The sequence below is a fragment of the Phoca vitulina genome, unplaced genomic scaffold (genome assembly GCF_004348235.1).
Source record: "Phoca vitulina isolate PV1807 unplaced genomic scaffold, GSC_HSeal_1.0 scaffold20, whole genome shotgun sequence".
Lineage (NCBI taxonomy): Eukaryota > Metazoa > Chordata > Mammalia > Carnivora > Phocidae > Phoca > Phoca vitulina.
This window is the reverse complement of record NW_022589723.1, coordinates 41791144-41810146: the sequence shown is the minus strand read 5'-3', so window position 1 is coordinate 41810146 and position 19003 is coordinate 41791144. Positions and strand designations below refer to the sequence as shown.

Below are 19003 nucleotides of genomic sequence, written 5' to 3'. Positions count from 1 at the left end.
TAGAGAATTCTACCAAACTTTAAGATTAGATAATTCTAGGGCGCCTGGGTGGCTCAGTTGGTTAAGCGACTGCCTTCGGCTCAGGTCATGATCCTGGAGACCCTGGATCGAGTCCCGCATCAGGCTCCCTGCTCGGCAGGGAGTCTGCTTCTCCCTCTGACCCTCCCCCCTCTCATGTACTCATTCTCTCTCTCTCAAATAAATAAATAAAATCTTTAAAAAAAAAAAAAAAAGATTAGATAATTCTAATACTAAACTTTTTTTTTTTTTTTTGGTTTTATTTATTCATGACAGAGAGAGAGAGAGAAACAGAGGGAGAGGCAGGCTCCCACGGAGCAGGGAGCCCGATGCAGGACTCGATCCCAGGACCCTAGGATCATGACCTGAGCCTAAGGCAAACGCTTAACCATCTGAGCCACCCAGGCGCCCTCTAATACTAAACTTTTCTAATGAAACAGTTAAAGAAAAAGAAGGAAAATATTCAAATTCCTTCAATGAAATAAGGATATTATTGATTTCAAAACCTAACAAAGATTGTACTAATAAGAAAACTATAGGCCAGTCTCACTTATGCATATCAAAACAAAAATCCTAAATAAAATATAAACAACAAGAATTGGCAGACCATTAAAACACTAAGTGGGTTGTACTCCAGGAATAGAAGGATGGCTCAAAATCAGGAAATCTAATAACGATTTATCATGTAGGTAAAGTTAATGACAAAAAACACAATCATGTCCATAAATTCTGAAAAGGCATTTGACAAAATTCACCAACATTTTTTATTTAAAACAACATTTAATGAATGTGAGAGGTTTCACTTCTGGGTATGACTTGCTAAGATTCTACGGGATGACCATCACTCCCAGTGCCCTACTGAACACTTAAAAAGATTTGGACAAAATATGAAAAGCAATCATCTGAAGGTCCTGGAGAATGAACAGATAAAGACAGACACTGGTAGCCCATTCATGCTAGTTTGAAAGTAGAAAGACAAGATTATGTAAGTTCCTATATTTGGGCTTTTAGCCTGGAGCTAAGTGCAGGTTAAGCAGTGAGTACAAGAGCAGAGTAGGGTCCTTGCATGGAAAAACTCCTTCTGGCCTGAGAAAGTAAGAAAAAAAGCCAGGAAGCCATGAATGCTGAAAGAATGAGAGAATCCCGAAGAATAAGAGCTAAAGAGGATCCCCTACACACAGCTCTGACTGACCCCTGCTCAGACATGCTCAGAACAGATTCAAAACAACCTAGCTAAAAACAAAATATCGGAATAGACACTGAAGCTACCACACAAGAGACAGTTTATGGTAAACAAAGGAAACTATGCTCATCAGGGAAAAATAATAGAATCTAGAATCTCCACGATTTAACGTTCATAATGCCCAAGAAATAATCCAAGATTACCTAGCATATAAAGAACCAAAAAATTTCTTTTGAAAAGAAAAGGAGATGAACTGAGTTCACACTTAGATGAACCATATTTTGGAACTAACAGACTAAAAATTTTTAAGCTGCTAATGTATCTATCTTCAACAAAGTAAAGCAAGCCATGTTTCAAATTTCTCAGCAGAGAAATGGAAAATCTCAGAAGAGATACACAACAAACAAACAAAAAAAATGGAAATCCAAGAACTGAAAAAAAAAAAAACTCAACAAAATAGAAATAGATGAGTATTGCTAAATATGATAAAATATATCTATCCCAGCCAAAAGTTAGCATCAGGTTTACTGGTGGAAATACTAAAGGCATTCCCACTAGAGTCAAAACAAAAACAGGACACCCACTGCTATCACTATTATTTTAACATTATACCAAAGGACCTAACAGTGCAATTATGTAAGGTATAAAAATAAAAAGTACAGGGACGCCTGGGTGGCTCAGTCGTTAGGCATCTGCCTTTGGCTCAGGTCATGATCCCGGGGTCCTGGGCTCGAGCCCCGCATCAGGCTCCCTGCTCAGCGGGAAGCCTGCTTCTCCCTCTCCCACTGCCCCTGTGTGTTCCTGCTCTCACTCTCTCTGTCAAATAAATAAATAAAATCTCTAAAAATAAATAAATAAATAAAAAGTACAATTAGAAACTATTATTATTTATAGGTGCTGTGATTGTATACCTTGAAAATCCAAGAAAATCAAATGAAAAACTCCTACAAATAGCAACATAATTCAATAAAATGATGGAGGGAAATATAAAGAAATCATCAGCTTTATTACATACAAACAATAATTAAAAGAAAAAAAGAAGCCAGTCATAATAGAAACAAAAGGATGAAATAACTAAGAACAAATTTAAGAAATATGTAAAACCTATATTAGGAAAACTTTCAACATTCTAGGTTAGATGGATTCACCATCATAAATGCATAAATTCTAATTTATGAATTTAAATGTTATCCCAGTATCTAAAAACAGAAACTGTAGAAGTCCCTGAAGAAACCATAGGTAAATTCTTCATTGATGATTTTCTAGGACTCATATAGCTGTACTCAGAGCTATGATTTATTACAGCAAAAGGATATAAAACAAAATGAGCAAAGGGAAAAAGCACATGGGGTGAAATCCAGAAGAAATCAGACACAAGCTTCCAAGAATCCTATCTTGGGGGAAACATACAAGACATGCTTAACTCCTCCAGCAATGAATTATGACAATACATGTGACATGTTATCTCCCAAGGGAAACTCATCAGAAACTCAGCAACCAAGATTTTTATTGGGATTTGGTCATGTAGGCACATACCAGGATTCCAGACTCCCAAAAGGAAAGTGGGTATTCAGCATAGACTACACTGCTTATAGGAACAGTTTAGGCAGTTTACATAAGTATAAGGAATATATAGAAGTATAAGGAATTGTTAACCAGCCAAGTTCCCAAACACTATCAAGAATCAACTTTGCAAATAGGTCTTCCTAAGGACAGCAGTCTCAGGACTGCTATATTAACTCTTTTCTGCATATCTTGTATATTAGAAGCCTAATAATGAGTCAATATCCAATAACCATAAAAGATTGATAAAATTAACTACGTAAAGAATTTTAAGACCTTATTCATGGGTAAAACTCACCAGGAGTAAAGTCACAAGTAACAAACTGAAAAAATATTTGCAACTCCTATCCCAGACAAAAATATATTAAATCTTTTAAAAATATGTATTATATAAAAAGCCCCGAAAAATGGACCCTGAAAAGACTACAACTTAATTGAAAAATTGGGAAGGTTAGAACAAACAATTCTAAAATCTGTATGGAACCACAAAAGACCCCGAATAGCCAAAGCAATCTTGAAAAAGAAAAGCAAAGCTGGAGGCATCACAGTTCCAGATTTCAAGCATTATTACAAAGCTGTAGTGATAAAGACAGCGTAAAACAGACACATGGATCAATGGAACAGAATAGAAAACCCAGAAATGAACCCACAACTATATGATCAATTAATCTTCAACAAAGCAGGAAAGAATATCCAATGGAAAAAAGACAGTCTCCTCAACAAATGGTATTAGGAAAACTGGACAGCAACATGCAAAAGGATGAAACTAGACCACTTTCTTACAGCAGAAAGAAAAATATGAAAAATGGATTAAAGATCTGAATATAAGACAGGAAACCATCAAAATCCTAGAGGAGAACACAGGCAGTAACTTCTTTGACATCAGCCACAGCAACTCATGACTAGACATGTCTCCTGAGGCAAGGGAAACAAAAGCAAAAATAAACTACTGACACTTTATCAAAATAAAAACCTTCTGGGGTGCCTGGGTGGCTCAGTTGGTTAAGCAACTGCCTCCGGCTCATGTCATGATCTTGGGGTCCTGGGATCAAGCCTCTCATCAGGCTCCCTGCTTAGCAGGGAGTCTGCTTCTCCCTCTTGTTCTACCCCCCCCCCACCATATGCTCATTCTCTCTCTCTAGTAAATAAATCAATAAATCTTTTTTTAAAAAAAACCTTCTGCACAGCAATCAACAAAACTAAAAGGCAACCTACAGAATGGGAGAAGATATTTGCAAATGACATATCTGATAAAGGATTAGTATCCAAAATATATAAAGAACTTATCAAATTCAACACCCAAAAAATAAAAAATCCAGTTAAAAAATGGGCAGAAGACATGAATAGAGATTTTTCCAAAGAAGACATTCAGATGGCCAACAGACACATGAAAAAATGCTCAACATCACTCATCATCAGGGAAATGCAAATCAAAATTACAAAGAGATACCACCTCACACCAGTCAGAATGGCTAAAATTAACAAGTCAGGAAATGACAGGTGTTGGCGAGGATGCAGAGAAAGGGGAACCCTCTTACACTGTTGGTAGGAATGCAAACTGCTGCAGCCACTCTGGAAAACAGTATGGAGTTTCCTCAAAAAGTTAAAAATACAACTACCCTATGACCCAGCAATCACACTATTAGGTATTTATCCAAAGGATACAAAAATAGTGATTTGAAGGGGCACATGCACCCCAACATTTATAGCAGCAATGTCTACAATAGCAGAAGCCCAGATGTCCATCAACAGATGGATGGATAAAGATGTGGTGTGTATGTATATACAATGGAATATTACTCAGCCATCAAAACGAATGAAATCTTGCCATTTGCAATGATGTGGATGGAACTAGAGGGTGTTATGCTAAGAGAAATAAGTCAGAGAAAGACAAATACCATATGATTTCACTCATGGAATTTAAGAAACAAAACAGATGAACATAGGGGAAGGGAAGGACAAATAAATTACAATAAGAACAGAGAGGGAGGCAAACCATAAGAAACTGAACTACAGGAAATAAACTGAGGGTTACTGGAGGGGAGGTGGGTGGGGGATGGGGTAATTGGGTGATGGGCATTAAGGAGGGCACTTGATGTAATGAGCACTGGGTGTTGTATGCAATTGATGAATCATTAAATTCTACCCCTGAAACTAATAACACACTATATGTTAACTACATTGAACTTAAATAAGAAATTAAAAATATTTTTTTTTAAAAGGTAAATGTGAATTAAGGCAACACTGAGGTACCATTTCTCATCTATCGGATTAGTAAAAGTCCAACAATAGACAACACAGTTTGCTGGGAAATGAAGCACTCTCATACATAGCTGGTAGGAATGCCTATGCAGAGCACTTTGGCAATATCTATCAAAATTACAAATGCATATACCTTTTAACTAGACAAATTCTTGGAATTTACTTGCAATCTATAAAATTATGTACATATGCAGCATTGTTTGCATTAGGAAAAGAGGAGAAACAACCCAGATGTCCATCAACAGGGTTAGACAGACCATAGTAGTTGTGTAAAATACACTATGCAGTTGTAATAAAGTACTCTGTGTATTGCCATTGAAAGATTCCTAAATGTATTATGAAGTATAAAAAGCAAAGCAGAATACAGTGTTAAAACTGATTGAAAATAAGATTTCAGGCTGTTTGGGCCTATATATTCATGAATATGATGTTAGAAAATAAGCAATAAACTTTTAAAATTGGTTACTTACAAAGGTTGAATAGAAAACAGACACTCTAGGGGAATGGGTAGAAATAAAAACTTGCACAGTATCCCTTTTTTTATTGCTTGATTTTGACCATGTGACTTTATTATCAAATTTTAAAAATGTCAACAGATTCTGTAACCAAAACTGAAGCAATGATTGGAGATTGTTGCTAAGTAATAATCTTAGCATGAGGTAAGGCTGCACCCCAGGCCTTTCATTCATATCTTTGCCAGACAATGGTAGCCAGCTCAGAGGTGAAAATGAGATTGAGTAAGTAGCCTTCCCAAACCAAGCCTGCTTTCAGATGGCTCAAGTTAACTACCATTAAGTTGAAAGAAAAGGAATGGACTCAAAATAGAGGACATTAAGAGGCACCTGGGTGGCTCACTGGGTTAAGCATCTGACTCTTGACTTTGGCTTGGGTCATGATCTCAAGGTTATGAGATTGAGCCCCATGTCGAGCATGTAGTCGAGCTTGAGATTCTCTCTCCCTCTCCCCTGCCCATCCTGCTGCCCCCAACACCCGCACATGTGCTCTCTCTCTCTCTCAAAAAAAAAAAAAAAAAAGAGGACATTAAGTGAAAAACCTGAACCTTTTAAGTAAAAATTGTTGATACAAGATCATTAGTGTGGTTACCTGCACTGAACTGAGTAAAAATAGAGAAATATCTAGAGCCTAGTAAATTTTTGAGTGGATTGCATTACCAAAGAAACCCACAAGCCTGACCTGTAAAAGCCCCATTCAAATCCTTTAGCAATCCCTAGACATCCAAATCTAAACAGCAGGAAGTATGATGAAACTCTGTAGTCCCCAAGAAGGATGAATGGTAGCAGAATATGCCACCCCAAAATATGCCACTCTGACATAAGGATTATTTTGAGCTGAAGGCAATTGAGAAGAAATAGTCACAAGAAAAACTCTCTGCCCTCCCCTTCTCTACCAGGAAGATTAGGAGTATTGTTAGTCACCAGAGACAGCTCTAGACTCTTATCAACCTGGAGGTGACACCAGAGGAATCTATATAACAAAGCTTACTAACTAGCCCTTACCCTTCATTAGTTTTCCCCATATATTTACCTTCCCATGGAGTGCCACCCTTTAAAGCCTAAAATCCCTTTCTCTTTGTCTTGTCACTTTTCTACAAATTTATTGTCCGTTGTTCAGATGCTATATAAGCCCCAGGTTCTAACTATTCCTTTTAATTATGCATCACTGGGTACTCTCATTTGTATGTGCTATGTATGCATTAATAAACTTCCATTTGTTTTTCTCTTGTTAATCTTTTGTCAGTCTAATTTTCAGGGCTCCAAGCAATGAATCTAAGATGGGTAGAGGAAAAAGATTGTTTTCTCTCCCCTACAGGACATACTCTGCAGTGACTACCTCAGCAGTGGCCTTAGAAATATGCTTAAGGAAGACCAATCCAACAGGGCAGAACCAGGGGCCATAGAGGTCAAGTGATTTGCCAGGTCCTCCCAGAGGAGCTTCCAGAATGGCTAACTAAGGGATTTACTTCACTTCAGAGCAGGAGGGTTTCACAACTTTTATTAAGGAGAATATGATAACTGCTATGGACCAGTAACTATTTTATGTTTCCTATTATTTTTCCTATTTTTCTATATTTGGAATTTATCCCATTCCCATGCCACATTGTATGTATAAAAGGGAAGGGATGGCTAACAACTTTTAGTTTACTGATTGCTGGATAAGGAGCCAAATCTGGATCTTCTGGATAAAACTATGTTACCCAGAGATCTAGGCTTCAAATTGGATGGGAGCATAGGTGAGAATGGTTTCAATATATATTTGGATAGTTTGTGGGAGAGAATGATTTGTCTCCCAAAATCCATTCTCCACTTCTACTAACAATGGAACCCACAGGAAATGGCTATTCTAGTATATGGGTAACCACTGCCATGTGAACACAACACTGCAGAATATGACATACATACCACCTATTGCCAGTTATATGCTGTTCAAAGAACACTCTAAAACCTGTTATTAGCAAGGAGTCTTCAGATCACATTATGACATCTGTGACATTCAACACTACTTAGATGCTTCAATAATCAAGAGCAAGAAAATATACATGAATTTCAGAGGTACCATGGATGCCATATAAGCAGCATGTTTGGTGACAATAATAGACAGATGTTCTAAAGTTCTCAAAGTGCCTCCATCACCAAGTTGTTTGATAGTGACCTTAACATTACCCTGGCTATCAAGGCAGTTCAGAATGTGAACCAAGCTTTGTAACATGTATAAAGACTGAGCAGCTAGGTGGGAGAAGTTCTACAATTACAGTATGTGTCAAAGAGGGGGCCAGCCTCAAAGAGATTGACTCTTACACAATTCCTTCTAATGTTCTTTCTTTTGTGTTGAAACATTTCCCAGATTTCATAGGTGACAAAGCTTTTTAGCATATGAAATTTCCTGAGTCTCTTGACAAACACAGGTCCTAGATAAATAGAGAACTGTTTATGTTCTATATGTCACACTGGACATTAACTCTATAACTGGTATAAAATGGATGATGCCAAGGACCCAACAAGTGATATTAGCTCCAATCTGAATCAACAAATCTATGTCCTTTTTTATATCAGGAGAAGCTAACTGGAAAGAGACAGTCTACACAAAGGCACCACAAAGATTCTGGGTTAGTGACCAAAGATGTGAATTTATTCTAGAAGGTGCGAAACACAAAATCCTGCACCAATTTCTTAAGCTACAAGAGTGCCACTTCTGCTTCAACTCAAAGCAATGTGGATCCTTTGAACTGCCAAGAATATCATATTTCTGCTCTCTCCATTCCTTTGTGTAGATCCAAGTTTCCATCTGGTTTGTTTACTTTTGCTGATGAACTTCCTTTAACATTGTATAGTGACACCTAATAATAATGAATGCTCTCAGCTTTTGCTCATCTGTAAAAATCTTAGAATGTGAACTGACTTTTTGGCTATTACTCCTTCAAATATTTTTTTCTGTTTCCTTTCCTTTCTGTGATTCCTTATCACATATATGTTGCATCTCTTGATATTGTCCCACAGGTCACTGAAGCTCTGTTCTTTAGTCTTTTTTCTCTCTGTACTTTATTTTGGAAAGTTTTTATTGCACTGATCTTGATTTTCTAGCATCTAATTGTTAAGTCAATCCAGTGAACTTTTCGTTTTAGATATTATACTTTTCAACTTTTAGAAATCTACTTCGATCTTCGGTTCAGGTTTTCCTTTAAATTCATAACATATTATAATTGTTTTAAAACTCTTGCCTGCTAATTCCTTATTAGTGACCTAATCTCTGGCATTTCTAGGTCTGCTTCTTCTGATTTCTTAGTCATATTTTCCTGCTTCTTTATATATCTAGTAATTTTTTATTGCTTGCTGAACAATATGAATGTCCTTGAGTGCTGGCTTTTGTTGTCTTCCTTTAAAGAGTGTTGGACTTTGCTTTGGGAGGCAGTTAAGTTACTTATGAACTGAACTGATCCTTTCAAGCTTTTATTACAGCTTTTTTTGGGGTAACTAGTCTTTAGACCTATGTTAGCCCTAATACCAAAGAGTCGCTCAACTGAATGCTCTGAGTTGGACACTCCATTCTGGCTGGTTGGAGCTTAAACATACCTGAATGCTGCCTTAGCTCTGCGAATTGTTCAGCTTATAGGTCGCAGTATTTCCTTGCCCAGCACTGTACACTTTCACGCCACACTACATACTACACACGTGCAACACAGAATTCAGTAAGATACGCAAAATGAATCACTATGCAGATTTCTGGAACTCTTTCTCTAGACAGCTTCTTTTTCTCTTGCATTCTAACCCACGAATTCTAGTCATGTCAGTCTCCTGACTTTTGATCTCTTTCCTAGAGAGAGTCTAGATTTTATGTCCCTCCCTACAGTACTAATTCTTTGCTTTAACAGTAGGATAACCTGGCTTAACTGAAACTCTAAACTCTGTCTCCCCTATTGTGGCAGCAGCCGAAATCTCTATTCTATTTTTCTTAGCCTTAGCAGGGCCTTCTGCAATTTTCTCTATGCATACAGGTTCAGGATAAACCAGACATCTGGGCAATTTACATACAGAGGTTGGGTTCCTGCTCTATGGCTCTCTCCAGGATGTCCCTCATCAATTTCCAGCTTTGATGATTACCTGGAGTTTCTATTCAGTTTTATCCACTTTAAGTGGCACTTATTAGGGCTTCATCTCATGCAAATAACCATAAAAATTGGAAACTCACCCAGTGATATTCCCTTCTCCAAAGTGTGAACACTTTTTCTGTTTCTGCTACTTTTAGTTACTCTCCAATGCCCTTGTACAGTGTTATTTATGTTTGTACAGAGTTTATAATTTTTACCTTTAAAGGGAAGTAGTTTAAGCCTGATATGAGCTACTCCAGGTTTACACAAAGCAAATGGTTTTAACCAGAATTTATATTGATGATGATCAAGCTTGAAAGGACCTTAGGGATTTAAAATTTAAGTATTTTTTCTAAGACTAAAGCAGAAGAATGGTGTACTAGACACAAGAATCATATTCCTGAAAGACGGGGACTAGAAAAAGGATACTTAAAGAAAAATAAGCAATTCAAGAATATGTAACACTCATAATACACTTCCACTGTCTTTAGATTGTTATCAAATACAAGGGAGCAACTGTGAGATGCTCAGTAATACTTAGAAATGAAGGAAACAAGATTACTTAATGCAAGTTAAATTATAAAGTCAATGAATCAGACTTGAACAAAGCAAAAGTCTTTTAAACAATGGAGACTGACTGAACATTCATTAACATATTTAAAGAAAGGAGGAGTTGTTGGTCAACAAGGGAAAGGAAAGGCTCAAAGGGGAACATTAGTAGTACCCTTCTAAACACTGCCCAACAGAAAGTTGTGGCCAAGACTTCAAGTATTACAATTACAGTGGTAGGCAAGATTATTACTCTTGTGGAGGTGAATGCATCAGACTAGTTGTAAATATGTAAATATAAAATCAAATTATATAATTTTTGTTTCTACTCTATGCTCACACAGGGATGGTAAGAAATAATGAATGACAAAGGGGAATTAGGAAACTTTGAGATGATGGATATGTTCTTTATCTTGATTGTGCATGTGGTTTCATGGCTCTATACTTTTGAGTCAAAACTCAAAACTGTACACTTTAAATATACAGGTATGAAATATACCATAAACATGCCATAATAAAATGTAAAAAAAAAAAATTCATGTAGCTTACCATATTAGTCAAATAAAAGAAGAAAATCATATGACCATTTTGATAGGCACAAAAAAAGCATTTGATAAAATATGAAACTCATTCATGATAAAACTCTCGGCAAAGAATAAAAGGGACCTTCCTAAATCTGTTAAAGGATATAAAAAAAAAACTACAGCTGATATCATACTTAATGATGAAATATTGAGCTTTCTTTCCTTAAAATGAGAAATAAGGCAAGGATGAGCATTCTCACCACTTCTATTCAATAAAAATACTATAGATTCTAGCCAATGCAATGCAGCGAAAAAGGAGAGGAAAGATAAAGATTGGATAGAAAGAAGCATAACTGCCATTTTTAAAATGACAAGATTGTAGATTTTATAGCACTATTTACATACACAACTATCATAACTAATAAATGAATTCAGCAAGACCATTTTACATAAAATCAGTATAAAAATAATTTTATTTCCATATACAAGCAGTTAGCATTAGGAAAATGAATTTTTTAAATGCCACTGAAAATATCATCCAAAAATATTAAAATAGCAATTTTTAAAAAACTAATGAAAGATATGCAAGGCCACCACACTAAGACCACTAAATAGATACTGCAGAAAGAAACTTAAGAAAACATAAATAGGGATGCCTGGGTGGCTCAGTAGGTTAAACATCTGCCTTCAGCTCAGGTCATGAACCCAGGGTCCTGGAATCGAGTCCCGCATGGGGCTCTTCACTCAGTGTGGAGCCTGCTTCTCCCTCTGCCCCTCCCCCCGCTCACGTGCTCTCTTTCTCTGACAAATAAACAAAATCTTAAAAAAAAAAAAAAAGGAACACATATATAAATCAAGGTACATAACATGCTCATGAATTAGAAGTCTTCACTTTATTAAGAAGTCAGTTCTCGGGGCGCCTGGGTGGCTCAGACGGTTAAGCGTCTGCCTTTGGCTCAGGTCATGATCCCAGGGTCCTGGGATCGAGTCCCGCATCGGGCTCCCTGCTCCTTGGGAGCCTGCTTCTCCCTCTGCCTCTCTCTCTCTGTCTCTCATGAATAAATAAAGAAAAAATCTTTAAAAAAAAAAAAAGAAGTCAGTTCTCATATCTGACCTAAAGATTCATTACCCATCAAAATACTTGCAGGACTTTTTGGAAGTTGACAAAGTTAATTCCCAAATTTATCTTAGATAAAATGGTGAACCAGATAGACTTGTCCATGCAGTGGCTTTGAATTATCTCAATCACTGATTAGTAGGTAATCTATGATTACTAGTGCCTCTAACCATCTGCCAGAAGTTGATGTAAATCCTCTTTAAAGGAATATCATCAAGAGCCTTAAAATATCTCCAGTTTTCATACACAATGTCTGACACACACACACACAAAAATAACTACGTATATGAGTACTCAAGATAATCTGATAAAAATCAAATAGATGTTTTTCACAGAAATAGAAACCCATTCTAAAATTCATATGAAATTTCAGGGAGCCCTAATAGACAAAACAATCATGAAGAATAAGGAAGTTGGAAGACTAACACTTACCAAGTTCAAAACTTACTACAAAGCTACTGTAATCAAAACAATGTGGCACAGGCATAAGGACAAACATATAGACCAATGGAATAGAATAGAGAGCCCCCAAATAAACCCTCACGTATAGGGTCAATTCAAGAACGGTGCAAAGACCATTCAATGGGGAAAAAAAAGAGTCTTTTCAGCAAAGCAAATGTTTTGGGAAAGCTCAATATTGACATGCCAAAGACCTTACCTTACACTATATACAAAATTTAACTCAAAATACATCACATTCCTAAACATAAGAGTTAAAACTATAAAACTTTTAGAAGACTGACCCAGGCGTGGCTCAGTCCGTTAAGTGTCTGCCTTCGAGTGAGGTCATGATCCCAGGATTCTGGGATCGAGTCCCGAGTTGGGCCCTGTTCAGCAGGGAATCTCATCTCCCTCTCCTGCTCCCCCTGCTTGTGCTATCTTTCCCTCTCTCTCTGTCAAATAAGTAAATAAAATCTTTAAAAAAAAAAAGTCTCTTAGAAGAAAACAGAAAAAGTTTCATGACATAGAATTTGGCAATGATTTCTTACATATGACAACAAAAGCATAGACAACAAAAGAAAAAATAGAAAAAGAGGACTTAAAATTAAAATCTTCTGAGCACCTGGGTGGCTCAGTCAGTTAAGTGTCTGCCTTCGGCTCGGGTAGTGATCCTGGAGTCCTGGGACTGAGAACCGCATCGGGCTCCCTGCTCAGCGGAGAGCCTGCTTCTCCCTCTACCTCTCACCCCACTCGTGCTCTCTCACTTTCTCTCTCTCATTTAAATAAATAAAATCTTTTTAAAAATTAAATTAAATTAAAATCTTCTGTGCATGAAATAGCATTATGAGCAGAGTAAGAAGGCAATCCACAGGATGGGAGAAATATCTGTAAATGACATATCTGGTAAGGAACTAATACCCAGAATTTATAGAGAACTAACACTTAACAACAACAACAACAACAACAACAACAAAAATGCAATTAAAGTATGGGCAAAGGACTTAAATAGACATTACTCCAAAGAAGATCTACAGATGGACAATAAACACATTCATATCCGTTAAGCTATTCTCAAAAAAACCCACAAAAACTAGAAAACAGTGTTTGTAAGGATGTGGAGACATTAGAACTTGTTTGCACTGCTGGTGGGAATGTAGAATGGTGCAGCGACTGTTAAAACAGTATGGCAAGGCCTCAAGTTAAACATGGAATTACTAGATAATCCAGTAATTCCACGTCAGAGTATTTATACCAAAGTGTTGAAAGCAGGATGTTGAAGAGATATTTGTACACTCATGTTCATAGCAGCATTATTCAGAATAGCCAAAAGGTGGAAACAACTCAAATGTCCCTCATAGATGAATGGATAAACAAAATATGGTACCTACGTACATAGAATATGATTCAGTTTTTAAAAAGAGGGAAACCTTTCAATATGCTAAAACATGGGTGAACCCTAAAGACATACTTAGTAAAATAAGCCAAACACACAAGGTAACTATTGTATAATTCCACTTACAAGAGGTATCTAGAAGAGTCAAATTCATAGAAACAGACGTAGAATGATAGCTATCAAAGGCAGTAGGAAGGGGAAATAAGGAGTTATTGTTTAATGGGTATGATTTCAGTTTGGAATGATGAAAATGTCTGGAGCTGGAGAGTGGTGATGGTTGTACAACGTGAATACATTTAATATCACTAAACTGCACATTTAAAAATCGTTAAAATGGGGGCACCTGGGTGGCTCAGGTGGTTAAGGGTCTGTCTTCAGCTCAGATCATGATCCCAGGGTCCTGGGATCGAGCCCCGCATAGGGCTCTCTGCTCAGCAGGGAGTCTGCCTCTCTCACTCTCCCTTTCCCTCTATGCTCTCTTTCTCTCTCAAATAAATTAAATCTTTTTGAAAAGTAAGTAAATAAATAAATAAATAAAATGGTTAAAATGGTAACTTTATGTTATATATCTTTTACTACAATACCAGAAAAAATGGATAATTAAAAAAATATTAGAATTCATATAAACCTCCAAATTGAGTTATGGTGAATAATAATCATACTTTCATATATATATTTATATTGTCATTTATACTGCCTTTCTTTTTTTTTTTAATGTTTGCTTCAGGTCATTTTCTTTTTTATTTGCAATTCATTAATAACCACATAAAAAGTTAAAACAAAATCCTAATCACTGCATAAAAGTTATTTACTGAGCTCGTAGTCCAAGATGGTGGAGGAGTAGGAGACCTAAATTTCATTGGGCCCCAGGAACTCAGCTAGATAGTTATCAAAACATTCTGAACACCTAAAATTCAACTGGAGAATGAACAGAAAAGCGACCATTTTCTGCAAGGTATGACAACCTACAGAGAAGCGAATCAGAGGTGATATATGTGAAGATAGACTTCGGGGAGAGGGAGCCTCTGTCAGCTGGCTACCGGAAAGTGATAGAGAAGCAGAGCACAAAATTGGAACATTTAGAAGACGGCTCTGGTGAGGGACGTTGCTCTGGTGGCAAAGTGGTGGGGAGCGGTGTGGAACCCTCACTGGGACAGTGTGGTCTCAGGACCCTCAGGGCCACAGGAAGACCGGGGCTGTCTTGAGTGTGGCAGAGCTCCCAGGTATTAGAGCAGGGAAGCCAGCCGCAAAGAGAGAGCCCAACAATGGGCTCTCAGCTTCGGGTTGCCATAAACCGTGATCCTCGGCACAGTTGGCCCATGGCTCTCTAGCGGGAGCCCAACAAGCAGCAGAACCAGGGAGAGTCCCCTTCCTCCCCCAGGAAGAGCGGTGCCAGAACGCACCACAGGAGTCTGCTGGGTTTGGAAACTCCAAACAGGGTCATGTGCCAGAGACAGAAACATGCAGTCACAGGCCGGGTGAGCACGGTGTGTGAATAGAGACCAGGGAGAGAGGAGTGACCGACTACTTATTCTCTGAGGACACACTGAGGAGTGGGGCCCCAAGCTCTCGGCTCCTCCGGGGCCAGAGATTCAGAGGCCAGCATTTTCATTCTCATCCTCTAAAGCTGCGCAGCAAGCCTTCAGGGAACAAAAGCCACAGAGCAAACAGGAGCAGATTACTTAGCCTGGCCCCTGGCAAGGGCAGTGCAACTCCGTCTCTGGCAAAGACATTTAAGAATCACTGCAACAGGCCCTCCCCCAGAAGATCAGCAAGAACATCCAGCCAAGACCAAGTTTACCGATCACCTAGAACTGCAAAATTCCAACGCAAGGGGAATATAGCAAATAGAATTCATAGGTTTTTTCTCATGATTCTTTAGATTTTTGACTTTGATTTTTTAGATTTTCTTTAGTTTTTTCTTTTCCTTTTTTCTGAATTATTCTTTTTTTCAACCGTCTTATTAATTCCTTTTTTAAAATCTTTTTTAATTTTCATTTTTACAGTCATATTCTAACCCTTCATTATATTTAACCTTATTTTTTGTATATACATAAGTTCTTCTTTCTTTAAAATTTTGAGATGCAGTCTCTCCTAAGAGACCAAAATACACGCAAAATCGAGTGTATGGCACTGTTCTATTCACCCACCTGATCACATTCTCTCTCTTTTTTTAATATTTTCTTCTTTCTTTTTTCAACCAACTTATTTTTTAAAATCTTTTAAAAATTTTCATTTTTACACTTATGTTCCATCTCTTCATTATATTTACATTATTTTTGCATATATGTAAGTTTTTCTTTCTTTAAAATTTTGGGATGCAGTTTCTTCTAACAGACTAAAATACACCCAAAATCTAGTGTGTGGTACTGTGCTATTCACCAGCCTGATCATATTTTTTTTTCTCTCTCTCTCTCTTTTTCTTTCCCCCCAGTTTGGGGTCTCTTCTGGTTTCCTTAGTGTATATTTCCCTGCGATTGTTGTTACCCTTTTAGCATTTTGTTCTATCGTTCATCTATTCTTCTCTCGACAAAATAACAAAATGGAAAAACACCTTAAAAAATAGAACAAGAGGCAGTACCAACTGCCAGGGACCTACTCAATACAGATATTAGTAAGATGTAGGAACTAGACTTCAAAATAACGATTATAAAAATACTAGCTGGGCATGAAAAAAGCATAAAAGACGCTAGAGAATCCCTTTCTGGAGAAATGAAATCTAACCAAGTCAAAATAAAAAGGCTATTAATGAGGTGTAATTACAAATGAAGGCTCTAACTGCTAGGATAAATGAGACAGACTAGAAAATTAGTGATATAGAAGACCAAATGATGGAGAATAAAGAAGCTGAGAAAAAGAGAGATAAACAACTACTGGATCACGAAGAGAGAATTCAAGAGATAAGTAATACCATGAAGCAAAACAATATTAGAGTAACTAGGATCCCAGAAAAAGAAGAAAGAGAGAGAGGGACAGAAGGTATATTGGAGCAAATTAGAGCAAATAACTTCCCTTATTTGGGGAAGGAAACAAGCATCAAAATCCAGGAAGCAGAGAGAACCCTCCTCAAAATCAATAAAAATAGGTCAACACCCTGACATCTAATAGTAAAACTTAAAAATCTCAGAGACAAAAGAAAATCCTGGGGCGCCTGGGTGGCTCAGTCGTTAAGCATTTGCCTTGAGCTCTGGTCATGATCCCAGAGTCCTGGGATCGAGTCCTGCATCGGGCTCCATGCTCCATGGGAAGCCTGCTTCCCCCTCTCCCACTCCCCCTGCTTATATTCCTGCTCTCGCTGTGTCTCTCTCTGTCAAATAAATAAAATCTTAAAAAAAAAAAAAAATCCTGAAAGGAGCTCAGGACAAGAGGTCTGTAACCTACAATGGTAGAAATATAAGATTGGCAGAAGACCCAACCACAGAGAACCGGCCGGCCAGAAAGGACTGGCATGAAATATTCAGGGTACTAAATGATAAAAATATGCAGCCAAGAATACTTTATCCAGCTAGGCTGTCATTGAAAATAGAAGGAGAGATAAAAAGCTTCCAGGACAAACAAAAACTAAGAGAATTTGCGATCACCAAACCAGCCCTACAAGAAATATTGAAACGGGTCCTCTAAGCAAAGAGAGAGCCCCAAAGTAACACAGACCAGAAAGGAACAGAGACAATATACAATAACAGTCACCTGACAGGCAATACAATGGCACTAAATTCATATCTTTCCACAGTTACCCTGAATATAAATGGGCTAAATGCCCCAATCAAAAGACACAGGCTATCACATTGGATTAAAAAAAAAAAAAAAGACCCATCAAGATGCTGTCTGCAACAGACTCATTTTAGACCCAAAGACCCTCCAGATTGAAAGTGAGGTGGTGGTAAAACATTTATAATGCTAATGGATATCAAAAGAATGCTCAGATGGCAATCCTTATATCAGACAAATTAGATTTTAAACCAAACACTGTAATAAGAGATAAGGACACCATAACATACTTAGAGGGTCTATCCAACAAGAAGATCTAACAATTGTAAATATTTATAGCCCGAACATAGGAGCAGCCAATTATATAAGCCAATTAATAACAAAATCAAAGAAAAACATTGACAATAAAACAATGATTGTATTAGTGGGACTTTAAAACCCCCCTCACTGAAATAGACAGATCATCCAAGCAGAAGATCAAGATGGAAATAAGGGCTTTGAATGACACATTGAACCAAATGGACTTCACAGATATATTCAGAACATTCCATCCCAAAGCTACAGAATACACATTCTTATCTAGCGCACACGGAACATTCTCCAGAATAGATCACATCCTGGGTCACAAATCAGGTCTCAGCTGGTACCAAAGGATTGGGATCATTGCCTGCATATTTTCAGACCACAGTGCTTTGAAACTCAAACTCAGTAACAAGAGGAAAGATGGAAAGAACTCAAATACGTGGAGGCTAAAGAGCATCCTACTAAAGAACGAATGGGTCAACCAGGAAATTAAAGAAGAATTTAAAAAATTCATGGAAACAAATGAAAATGAAAACACAACTGTTCAAAATCTTGCCATTTGCAATGACGTGGATAGAACTGGAGGGTGTTATGCTGAGTGAAATAAGTCAATCAGTGAAAGACATGTATCACATGGCCTCACTGATATGAGGAATTCTTAATCTCAGGAAGCAAACTGAGGGTTGCTGGAGTGGTGGGGGGTGGGAGGGATGGGGCGGCTGGGTGATGGACTTTCGGGAGGGTATGTGCTATGGTGAGCGCTGTGAATTGTGCAAGACTGTTGAATCACAGATCTGTACCTGTGAAACAAATAATACATTATATGTTAAAAAAAAGAAGAAGAAGAAGAAGAAGAAAAAGAAGATAGCAGGAGGGGAAGAATGAAGGGAGGGAAATTGGAGGGGGAGATGAACCATGAGAGATGATGGACTCTGAAAAACAAACTGAGGGTTCTAGAGGGGAGGGGGGAGGGAGGATGGGTTAGCCTGGTGATGGGTATTAAAGAGGGCACGTTCTGCATGGAGCACTGGGTGTTATATGCAACAATGAATCATGGAACACTACATCAAAAACTAATGATGTAATGTATGGTGATTAAGATAACATAATAATAAAAAATAATAAAAAATAAATAAATAAAAGCCTTTAAAAAAAAAAAAGAAGGTCCAAGCTAGTCCTAAAATTATTGGAAAACAATTACTTTTATAAAATAATAATTTAGGGCGCCTGGGTGGCTCAGTCATTAAGCGTTTGCCTTCGGCTCAGGTCATGATCCCAGGGTCCTGGAATCAAGTCCCACATCAGGCTCCCTGCTCGGCAGGAAGCCTGCTTCTCCCTC

At 37.6% G+C, this 19003-nt stretch overlaps 1 protein-coding gene across 9 annotated transcripts in view; it reads right to left on the bottom strand.

Moving 5' to 3' along the window:
- NRG4 (neuregulin 4) overlaps positions 1–19003 on the bottom strand; it is a 171720-nt gene that overhangs the window by 88556 nt on the left and 64161 nt on the right. The gene's annotated exons all lie outside the window — the stretch shown is intronic.